The sequence below is a fragment of the Schistocerca gregaria genome, chromosome 3 (assembly GCF_023897955.1).
Source record: "Schistocerca gregaria isolate iqSchGreg1 chromosome 3, iqSchGreg1.2, whole genome shotgun sequence".
Taxonomy (NCBI): Eukaryota; Metazoa; Arthropoda; class Insecta; order Orthoptera; family Acrididae; genus Schistocerca; species Schistocerca gregaria.
In genome coordinates, this window is record NC_064922.1 from 738748974 (window position 1) to 738761486 (window position 12513).

General features: G+C 39.7%; 1 protein-coding gene and 1 non-coding gene across 8 annotated transcripts in view; both read right to left on the reverse strand.

Annotated features, from left to right (window-relative positions):
* The window catches only part of LOC126353810 (protein pigeon), a 479712-nt gene that overhangs the window by 447653 nt on the left and 19546 nt on the right, over window positions 1-12513 (reverse strand). The window lies entirely within an intron of this gene.
* Window positions 3257-3331, reverse strand: Trnat-cgu (transfer RNA threonine (anticodon CGU)). Its single transcript has one exon. It is a non-coding gene; the product is annotated as a tRNA-Thr (tRNA).

Sequence of the window (12513 nt, forward strand, 5' to 3'; positions counted from 1 at the left end):
CAGAGCACACGGTTCAGAGCTTCGCAACAGACAGTCTCCACGTACCCACATTAACCCTATGACGGTGCCAATTAAGACTGCAATGGGCATAAGATCATCAGGACTGGATTATGAATCTGTGAAAACGTGCTATCTGGTCATGTGAATTCCACTCCTGGGCACACTAGGTCAACGGTCACGTCTATATACCCTGTTGTCCAAGAGAATGGCTTCTCAAAATATTCACTGCACCAAGGACACGGACCAGTGGAGGCAGTATTACACAAAGGGGGATACTCACCTCAGTTTGTGTGTGGCCTGTAGTAGTAATCTTAGGCATTATGACGTCTGTGTACAATGAGCCCAGTACTGAGGACCATCTGCATCCCTTCAGGCTCAATGTCTTCCCAGATCACAACTTCATCTTGCAGCAGTATAACTGTCTGTCACAAACCCAGAATTGTGATACAGTAGTTTGAGAGGCATGATACTATTTTCATCCTGATGTTTTAGCCATCAATTTTGCCTGAACTGAACTGGTCGGAACACATCCAAGATGCTCCACATCCACAAATCACCGGCCTATCCATGCTGCACAGAATCACTGCTGAACTGCCTACCGGCAGCAAGTGGTCATAATGATATGGCTCATCAGCATAGAACAATGTTGGCTTCACTTTTAAAATTCCTCATTATAACAGTGTTTCCAGTTATCACCTACTCTTAATGACAACTTTCTCTTCATCCTCACTACAGGCACGCCCCTCTCAATCTGTAGTGAAATGTGTCTCCTCCCAAACCTTCCTCAGTTTACCCCTTTTTCCATCCAATTCCTCAAAGTTCTAAAAGTAGGATGAGTATTTTCTAGTTTTAAGTGGTTCGTTTGGCAAGTATTCAGAATTTAAGTTTCCGAAGTTAAGTACTAGCCAGCCAGCAAGACAGCCGATCTCATTGAAATTTAAATTAAATATACAGTTTAGTTCAAATCTCAATGCACTCACAGACAGGAAGCAGTGCTGAGAGATGGAATGTTATGCCAAACAATATTCTTAAGATAATTTTTTAATTTCTGTTGTATGATTTATTGTTTATTTGTATATCATATTACATCTGCTACAGTATCAATAACTGGAACAAGTGTATGACTGTAAAAACACTTATGAGGGAGATTACCACAAAAAAGTCTAGATCTGGATTTTATGAACTTCAAAGACAAAAAACAAGAAGTCACTACAGTATTTAGGATCTAACATTAGAAAGATTTATGCAGCATACTTTGCAGTGTTGACAGTTTATTGCTGAGAGAATTTTCTATGAAAGAATTTCTGTAATACTCACTAGTAATGGTACAGCATTTTGCATTAAAAAAAAAGGTTCAAATAGTTCTGAGCACTATGGGACTTAACATCTGTGGTCATCAGTCCCCTAGAACTTAGAACTACTTAAACCTAACTAAGGACATCACACACATCCATGCCCAAGGCAGGATTCGAACCTGCGACCGTAGCAGTCGCACGGTTCCGAACTGCGCGCCTAGAACCCCTAGACCACTGCGGCCGGCATTTTTTTGCCATTTAAATTTGGAAAGAAAACAGCAGATTTCATTGCAAAAATATTTAGGATCATTTGCTGAATACACTGATGTTAGGGATCTGTCAAAAAAACTTTTATTAACAGCAAACAATTAGTATGCATGAAAGAATAATAAATGTGAAAGAAAATATTGAATCATACTTATTTTTACTTTTAGATACAACTGAACTCAAAAATGTTGAATGTCCAACTTCAGTGACTATTCTTTCTTGGTTGGTATAGCTCAGTGTTGGTTAGACCATCAGTGAGAGAGCATGTTGTGTTCCTGCTGCTAATAAGGTGATTACACCATTCGTTTGTTATATATTTTTTGGAACTTCAAACAGGAACAACTTATTTTCAGTTATCTGTGCAGTTTCTAGTTTATTTTTTATTTTTAATAACAGTGTAGTGTACAGTACGGCTGTTGTTATCGATGCTTGTATTGAGTCTTGTGTCATACAGGCTCTTGTTTGTTTTGGTTAGTGTAACCCAGTGTCGGTTAGACCATTAGTGAAAGAGCACCTTGAGTTCCTGCTGTTAATAAGCCAAGTACATCAATCGCTTGTTATATATTTTTATGAGCTTCGAACAGGAGCGATTTCAGTAATGGATAGAAACTATGATTGCTGCGTACAGATGTGAGCTGAGTTAGTGACCCTTCACTTACACTTCCAGACAGTGTTTGCTTCTGTCACACAGCATGAGGCAGCTGCCAAGGGGCATCATTGTGGAGGGGGGAGGGGGGTCAGAAGCAGGGATGTAGGGATTTGAGTGACGTCAAGTACATCCCACGTGTCTCCCGAATGGTCCACTGCTGTGGCCGCCCTGGGTACTGCCTGCACCGAGGTTGACCCCTAACCCGTGGTTGAGCGGCATATCATTTTAAAGTCTGACAGGCAGTGAAAGACTTTCTGAGGGACCAATTGTAGGGTCTCCCTGGTTCATTTAACGAATGGGTTTTGGGTGTTTATTGTGGCTGATGAAGTCTCTAATCTGGATGCAATCGTCCACCCTATTCCGGAGGAAGCCAATTGGCCCACAAAGTATGGGCATTCACAGAGGGTGGGTTTGCTGGTAGTTCGGAGCTCTATTGTTAGACGTATAATGGGGCCCCTTAAGAACATGGCTACAAAGGAGGGGAAGGAAGCCAGTGTGCACTCCGTGTTCATACCAGGAGTAGTCATTGGATAGGCTGCTTCCGGATGCCTTGAAGAGTACAGGTCCAGCCAATTGGAAGAGGCGGTTCACGTCAGTACCAATGACATGTGTCGCTTTGGATCGGAGGAGATTCTCTCTGGTTTTGGGCGCCTGGCAGACTGCCAGTCTTGCTTGTGAGATTGAGGTGAAGACCACCATCTGCAGCATCATTGATAAAACTGATTGTGGTCCTTTGGTGCAGAGCCGAGCAGAGGGTGTGAATCAGAGGCTCGTGCGGTTCTGTGACCATGTAGGCTGCAGATTCCTTGGCTTGCATCATTGGATGGCGGGTTTCTGGGATCCACTAAATATGTCGGGAGTCCACTACACACAAAGCAGTTACACGGGTAGCGAGGGCTGTGTGGAAGGAACTGCACGATTTATTAGGTTAGAGGGTCTCGGGAAACCACAGAAAGGTGTCTGTCTAAAAGGGGGTAGGTAAAACACAATAAGGTAGTTGTAGCAACAATAGGTGTTGTGAAACTTCCTGTCAGATTAAAACTGTGTGCCCGACCGAGACTCGAACTCGGGACCTTTGCCTTACGCGGGCAAGTGCTCTACCAACTGAGCTACCGAAGCACGACTCACGCCCGGTACCCACAGCTTTACTTCTGCCAGTACCTCGTCTCCTACCTTCCAAACTTTACAGAAGCTCTCCTACGAACCATGCAGAACTAGCACTCCTGAAAGAAAGGATATTGCGGAGACATGGCTTAGTCACAGCCTGGGGGATGTTTCCAGAATGAGATTTTCACTCTGCAGCCTAGTGTGCGCTGATATGAAACTTCCTGGCAGATTAAAACTGTGTGCCTGACCGAGATTCGAACTCGGGACCTTTGCCATACGCGGGCAAGTGCTGTACCAACTGAGCTACCGAAGCAAGACTCACGCCCGGTACCCACAGCTTTACATCTGCCAGTACCTCGTCTCCTACCTTCCAAACTTTACAGAAGCTCTCCTGCGAACCATGCAGAACTAGCACTCCTGAAAGAAAGGATATTGCAGAGACATGGCTTAGCCACAGCCTGGGAGATGTTTCCAGAATGAGATTTTCACTCTGCAGCGGAGTGTGCGCTGATATGAAACTTCCTTTCTTTCACGAGTGCTAGTTCTGCATGGTTCGCAGGAGAGCTTCTGTAAAGTTTGGAAGGTAGGAGACGAGGTACTAGCAGAAGTAAAGCTATGGGTACCGGGCGTGAGTCGTGCTTAAGTAGCTCAGTTGGTAGAGCACTTGCCCGCGTAAGGCAAAGGTCCCGAGTTCGAGTCTCGGTCGGGCACACAGTTTTAATCTGCCAGGAAGTTTCATACCAGCGCACACTCCGCTGCAGAGTGAAAATCTCATTCTGAATAGGTGTTGTAATTGTAAATTGTCGTAGCTGTGTTGAGAGAACCAGAGCTCCAATCCCTAATAGAAAGCACTGATGATTATAGGTACGGAAAGTTGGCTAAAGCCGGAAATAAGACCAGCTGAAAGTTTTTCAAACAACTTAATAGTATTCTCAAAAGAAGATTAAATATAGTTGCTGTCAAAAGTAGTTTAACTTCTAGTGAAATTGAAGTAGACAGTTCCTGTGAAGTAGTATGTGTGGTTATACTTGACAATCACACCAAAATATTAATTGCAGCCTTTTACCAATCCCCTGACTCAGAAGATATAGTTGTTGAACAGATCAAAGAAAACTTGAGTCTCATTTCAAATAGGTGCCCCACTCATACAATTACAGTCGGTGGTGACTTCAATCTACCCTCGATACGCAGGAAAAAAATATATGTTTAAAGCTGGCGACAGTAAAACATCATCCAAAATTGTAGTGAATGCTTTCTCAGAAAACTATTTTGAACAATTAGTTCATAAGCCCACTCAAAGTATAAATGGTTGCGAAAGCATACTTGAGACCTCTTAGCAACAAATAATCCTGGACAAATAGGTAGTATCATGATGGATACAGGGGTTAGCGACCACAAGGCAGTTGCTGTTAGGTTGAATACCATAATATCCACAACCATCAAAAATAAAAGTACATCTATTTAAAAAAAAACTGATAAAAAGGCACTTAAATGCCTTTTTAAAAGATAGTCTACACTCCTCCTGATCTGATTATGTAAGCGTAGAAAAGATGTGGAATGATTACAGTGAGATAGTATCGACGGCAATTGAGAGATATATACCACATAAATTAGTAAGTGATGGTACTGATCCCCCATGGTACACAAAACAGGTCAGATCACTGTTGCAGAAGCACCGATAAAAGCACATCAAGTTTAAAAGAATGCAAAATCCCCAAGATTGGCTTAGTTTTGCAGAAGTTTGAAACATAGCGTGTGCTTTTTTGCGAGAAGCTTTTAATAATTTCCACGACAAAACTCTGTCTCAGAATCTGGTAGAAAACCCAAAGAGATTCTGGTCATACATTAAGCACAGCAGTGGCAAGACGCAATCAATACCTTCACAGCACAATAAAAACGGTGAAGTCACTGATGACAGTGCCACTAATGCAGAGTTATTAAACACAGTTTTCTGAACATCTTTCACCAAAGAAGACGAAATTAATATTCCTGAATTCCAATCAAGAACAACTGCCAAGGTGAGAAACATAGAAGTAGATATCTTTAGTGTAGGAAAGCAGCTAAAATCATTTAATAAGGGCAAGGCCTCTGGATTGTATACTGGTTAGGTTCCTTTCAGAGTATGCTGATACAATAACTCCATATTTAGCAACTATATACAACTGCTCGCTCACAGAAAAATCCATACCTAAGCACTGGGAAATTTCTCAAATCACACCAATACCCAAAAAGGGAAGGAAGTAGGAGTAATCCATTCAATTATAGGCCCATATCACTAATGTCGATTTGCAGTAGGGTTTTAGAACATATACTGTGTTCGAACATTATAATTACCTCAAAGAAAACGATTTACTGACACACAATCAGCACGGATTCAGAAAATATCATTCTTGTGAAACACGACTAGCTCTTTATGCTCATGAAGGAATGAATGCTATCGACAGTTGATATCAAATTGATTCTATATTTTTAGATTTCCAGAAGGCTTTCGACATCGTCCCTCACAAGCATCTTCTAACAAAACTGCGTGCCTATGGGATATCATCTCAGTTGTGCGACTGGATTTGTGATTTCCTGTCAGAAAGGTCAGAGTTCATAGTAATAAATGGAAAGTCATTGAGCAAAACAGAAGTAATATCCTGCATTCCCAAAGTAAGTGGTATAGGTCCTCTATTGTTCCTGATCCATATTAACGACCTATGAGGCAATCTGAGTAGCCCTCTTAGATTGTTTGCAGATGTTGCTGTCATTTACTGTCTTGTAACATTACCAGATGACCAAAACGAATTGCAAAATGATTTAGATAAGATATCTGTATGATGGGAAAAGTGGCAATTGACTCAAAATAAAGAAACATGTGAAGTTATCCACATGAATACTAAAGGAAATCCACTAAATTTCGATTACGCAATACGTCACACAAATCTGAAGGCTGTAAATTCAACTAAATACTTAGGGATTACAATTACAAATAAGCGAAACTGGAACAATCACATAGATAATGTTGTGGCTAGAGCAAATCAAAGGCTGTGATTCATTGGCAGAACAGCTAGAAGGTGCAACAGGTCTACTAAAGAGACTGCTTACACCATGCTTGTACGGCCTATTACTGTTTAGCGTGGGATCCGAATCAGGTGGGACTGACGGATATTGAAAAAGTTCAAAGAAGGGAGCTCGTTTTGCATTATCGAGATAGTGCCACAGACATGATATGTGAGTTGGACTGGCAATCATTAAAACAAAGACATTTTCGTTGTGACTGGAGCTTCTCATGAAATTTCAATCACCAGTTTTATGCTCTGATTGTGGAAACATTCTGTTGGTACCCACCTACATAGGGAGAAATGATGAACATGATAAAATAAGCGAAATCAGGGCTCACTCAGAAAAGTTTAAGTACTCGTTGTTTCCCCCACGCCATTTGAGAGTGGAATGGTAGAGAGACAGCTTGAAGGTGGTTCACTGAACCCTCTGTCAAGCACTTTATTATGAGTAGCAAAGTAACCACATAGATGTAGATTCAATGATTTTTTTAAATGACAATAACACTGTCACACAACAAAATTTATGCACTTGAAATTTTATGGTTAAGTTAAGCAGTCTGTCAATCTTTTATGTTAAAAACAAAGTCTCTCCAACCACATGTCTCTTCTGAACACTTGTCATGTTTGACACTGATAAAGCTTATTCCATGTGAATTTACGTGCTACAAAGACTCAGATTTCCAGCTTGTATTGAAGCTCAACACTCCCTCATCAAGACAGAAATTCTGAGTGTGATGAATCCTTAGCTATACTGTAGCTGCTTAATAATACAAGAATATTTTACAAAAGTTTCACAGAAGGTGCAAGGAATGCTCATTAAGAAAATTATAATTTAGGAAAGGAGGTCAGGAAGCTTTAATGAAGAACCTTACATACAATTAAATGCTTAGGAGCAGTAGTAGAAGTATTCTTTGAAAGCATTACAGATCTCGATGGCCAACTTGACACGGAAGAGAAATCATGAGTTTCCAGGACGCTACTACTGATTTGAAAATAAACTACAGTACTTGTTTCTTAACTTGTTAAACAACAAAAGTAAAACGAGCAAGAACTGTGTTTTAGTGTTAACTGTATTTGGGAAGGATTAATGGTAATATAACAATGTACTGATTTATACAATGCAAAATAATTTGAATAGCATCCAAATGAAAAACCACTGCTGTCCCTCAGAAATGAGGTCTCTGGGTCTCAGAACTATGTCATGGTCTATTTATGATAAGAGGACTGCTATGAAGCCACAAAGTTTAATTTTAATGATATTTGAAATAGCTGACCATGGAATTGTCAATGTTAGACTGTAACTTAGTAAATACAGTGAAGTTGTGGTCTATAATTAATGGAAGAGGTTTTCCAAAGCACATAATATGATCTAGTACAAATGTTACTGTTCTTAATTGGAATATAACAACAACTAGATGATAACCAGTTTCAGTTCACTAGCAATGATCCTCAGATCTAAGAAATAAATAGAAAAGTTTGCCTTTCCATTTATGCAAATATCTAATAGTTATTTTTAAAAAAGACATGGATTTTTATAAGGGTACACAACATTAAAAAATACCACACTTGCACTTCAATTGGTGCCTAAATATAGTATTAACCAGCACAACATTGTAACTATGTATAACTTGTCACTTGCTAAAAGCTGTCCACAGCATGACTTGTATAAAACAAGCAGGAGACTAATCACTGCACCTGCTTGCCCATGACAAATGTGGTTGGCATATCACTAGGAGATAATACAGAGTTACAACATTTAGAAACAAACAAAAGTAACTAACCTTATGATGCCACTCATAAAGTTATGGAGACAACAACAGATAATATGGTCTCTCAAAAGAATTTATAGAAATATAACATTAAAATAAAACTTGCTGCATATCATTTGCAAGAAATTATCAAATACGAGATTTTTAGCATTTCTCACACATTACTAAATATTTATAATGATGATATTCTCACATAATGGAACTAAGTTACGATATGACAGGACATTAAATTAACTCTGAATCAATACAATTCGTTGGTCACCAAATTAATAATGACAGAGAAGTAGAAATAACCTTAAAATGGCACTCTTATTGACTGTTAGCTACTGTGTATGAAATACAATATGAGGATATCAAAACAAACTGAGAAAGTAACAGAGTGCAAATAAATGCTTATAAATATAATGAAGATTTTTCAATAACAATCATCCCCAAGCAGTGTCACTCTTGAATAATCTGGGACGTGACAGGAGCTATAATCAAAACTACCACATCAGAATGAAACTCTTGATTTAATTAGGAAGGTGAGTCATCTAAAACTAACACTATGAACATTTTTTAAAGGGATATGCAACCTATATGCTATTTTCACATAATAAAAGCACACAGCAGCTCAAAGATAATGAATACAGTGACACTGGTAAAGAAGAAAAAATGTTTATAGTACCATGTGTCCATTTCTTAAACACAATAATTTTTTTTTACAAGTGAACAACAGCAGAGGTGATGTAAATCATAACGGAGATTGCTGCAGAATGCTGGTGCTAGTAATTAAAGTGACAGCATCGTTACCTGACCAAAACAGATTAAAATTAAGTATGACAAAGACACAAATAATGCAGTTTGTGACTGAATAGAAAAAATTAAATCAATTTCCACGCTACCCATAAAATCATGGACTTAGGGGAGCTGAATCTGTCAAATTTCTGGGAATATTTCTTTAAAAAAAATTGGAAATAACAATATTACAAAAAGGATAGATTACTATTCACTGTAAAGATGACGCATTGAGTTGCAGACAGGCACAATGAAACGCGCACGCGCACACGCGCACGCGCGCGCACGCGCACGCGCACGCGCACGCGCACGCGCACACGCACACGCACACGCACACGCACACGCACACGCACACCCCTCATGAACACCGGACTGCTATCTCCGGCCAGAAAGCAGAAACCAGATTCGGGCCACAGTGGCCAGAGATAGTGGTCATATGTGCATGAGATGAGGTGTGTTTGCTTGTATGAGCGTGATTTCCTTTCCAGAGGCGGCTTTGTCCGAAAACTCAATGTGCAACAGAAATATTGTTGATATTCCAACCTGGACTTTCCACTTGCAAACACGTTACAGTGTCTTGCATTTACAATGACGGTACTGTCATACACATATGATGTAAGACACAAGACAAACTGTTATCACTGTTGCTTTGAGTCTGTAGTAAGATATGGAATCATCTTTTTGGGAAATGCAGGCAACATACATAAACTTATTACTATAAAAGAACTATATTTATAAATATGTTTAATATTAATTCAAGGGATTCAAGCTGGCTACTGTTTATTCGTCTAAATATTTTAATTATTTGTATTTACATTTGTACATAATAATTCAGCATTATTTCCAGGCTATCATTTCCAAAATGTATACGACACTAGAAAAAATTAAAATTTTATGTCCCCCCCCCCCCCCCCATAGATTAAAACTGTATTCCCCGACTCATTACTGCACGGCTATGAATATTTATAATAAAAATTACTCACCTATATGGGACTGATGTGTGGGGCATAGAAACAAACAACAAAAAACATTGTTCATTCTAGCTTTCAAGCTCTCACTCTTTTTTTTAGTAAAAGTACACACATTCCCACTGCAAGACTGGTTACTGATTATTGAAAACAATTGCCTGGGCTGATTAAGGTGTGGGCACAGTAGGGAAGGCCGCATGAGACAAGGACGGATGCCGCATTTACGGTGGAAAACAGGAGTTGTAAAAATATACCGATAACCTAACTAGAGTCTTCACTAACAGGCAACATCCTATCACACTTATCCATAAACAGATCTCCAATGATACGTCCTCCTCTGACACCAGTAAACCTGTTAACCAGCCACCAACTAGCAGTCCTCATCACCCTGACCTTGGAAAGCTCAACTACATCCTTCCCCAGGGATTCGACTACCTCTTCTCGTAGTTGAAGATCAGGGATATCCTACTCGTGTCACCTAAAATAGTATTCCATCACCTATCCAACCTAGAGAAATTCCTTGCACCCCACTATTCTAGTCCTGCACCCCATGGCTCATTCCCTTGTGGTTGACCCATGACCAAGACCTGATCTGTACACCCACCCACCCTCTCCTTCCACAGTCCAGTCACATGAATTTCCTATTCAATAAAATGTAGGGACATGTGTGAAAGCAACCATGTTACATGCTAGCTATATTGCAAGTACTGCACAGCATTCTATGTAGGCATGACAAGTACCCAACTATATATTTGCACGAATGTCCATTACAAAACTGTGGCAAGCCACGAACTTGACCATTCAACTACCGAACATGGTGCACAACAAAAAATAAATGAATTCAACAGCTGCTCCCTTCCAACACCAGTTTCTTTGAACTAAGGACATGGGAATCATCCTGTACTCTAGCAACCCCTTGGCCTAAATCTCTGCTAACCTGTTTCCCACTGCCTCACCTTATCTGTCTCCTCCTCTCTTCTGTTCACATTACTCCTTCGCTTTCCAGACTGTGTACTGATTTCTCCTCCCCCCATCCCACAACTCACATATGTTCTCTCTCTCTCTCTCTCTCTCACAAACCACCCCCCCCCCCCCCCCCACACACACACACACACACTGCATCTCTTACATCCTCTACCCTCTGAACTCTTGTTGTGCACTCATCGAATCATCTGTATAAAGACCTGCTCCCCTATATCCCAATACCCTCTCCTTGCCTTGTGCATCCTTCACTAGTTCTTCCCAACCTCCATCAGCCCAGGCAATTGCTTTCAATAGTCAGTAATCAATAACCAGCTTCACTGCAACCGTGGGTGTTTATATCAGGGTGCTTTTTTGTGTTTGTAAGTGTGTGTACTTTTAATAGAAAAAAGCAAAAACTCAAAAGCTAACGTGAACACTGTTTTCTGTTACGTGTTTTTTTGATGCACCCATCAGTCAACTATAAGTGAATGGTTGCATTTTATTTTATTTTATGAAGTGTTCCATCCAGGAATTTCCACTACTGTTACAATAAAACTTAAAACTCGCAGAGTATGCAACTAAACTTGTCAAAAAGAAAATTACATTCCACCATTGTACAAAAATGATATTATTGAGTCACAGAATTTTTAAATGATCATTGGATATCCTTTCTCCCTTTTGTCTACTCCACTCAACAATCCCTCACACTGGTTGAGCTGAGGAACTGTAGTCACTGCACATGGCATTCAGTGGGCACAATGTATCTGTTGTGTGTATGCGCACACGTACAAGGGATTGTCTGACAGTTAGTAAAGATCTGTCTCAATTTTGCACCTTTTGACAGCTCAACACATTCACTATTTGATGATTTTTTAGCATTACTCTTAAATCATTTACATTGCACCAAAATCTTCCATAACACATTGATAGGGCTAGGCTTTTAGAGTAATGCAATAAACTTGTGATGACCATCATAAATTAGTTGACAGTTTCTCCATGATGTGTTTGTGTGTCTCAGTTATATTACTTGTTACTGATGAGCTTCCTATGTATTAAATAAATTATTTATTTGCAATTAGATAATAAAATTCCAATTTTAATTGTTTTCTGCCCCATCAGAGCCCATGATATCTATGTCTAACAGCCTGATTTTGTGAGATGAAACATCAGAAATCATCAAGTGGTACAAAAAGCAAGAAATCATCTTTCAAAACTGTTACTCGTAGATTGTTCACAAAAAACCAACTTCCTCACACAGCGTGGTCTACCTTTATTCAAACACACAATAAGGGAAACACGAAGTAAAAACATGTAGGTTGCTCACATCACAGCGTGAGATTTTCTACATCTTGTCTTCCTGTCAAGTTGCACTGGGCAAGGAGGATGTGTAAAATGTTCAATGTGTTCTACCAGTCTACTATCACTAGAATTTTTCCAAGGAGGAAAGTAAAGGGTGTTGCTTGCACAGACATACTGGCTAAATCAGATTCAAACACTGAGCAATGTGGAACAGCGATTTTTTGCACAAACAGAAGCATGTACTACCATTACTGCTACAGCTGTAAACTCATCTGGCAAAACAATACACAGCAATGGAAGGTACAGATACCACACTATTGGTGGTTCTAATGATGGAGATAACACTTTGAGACTGTAATGTTGATATCTCATGAA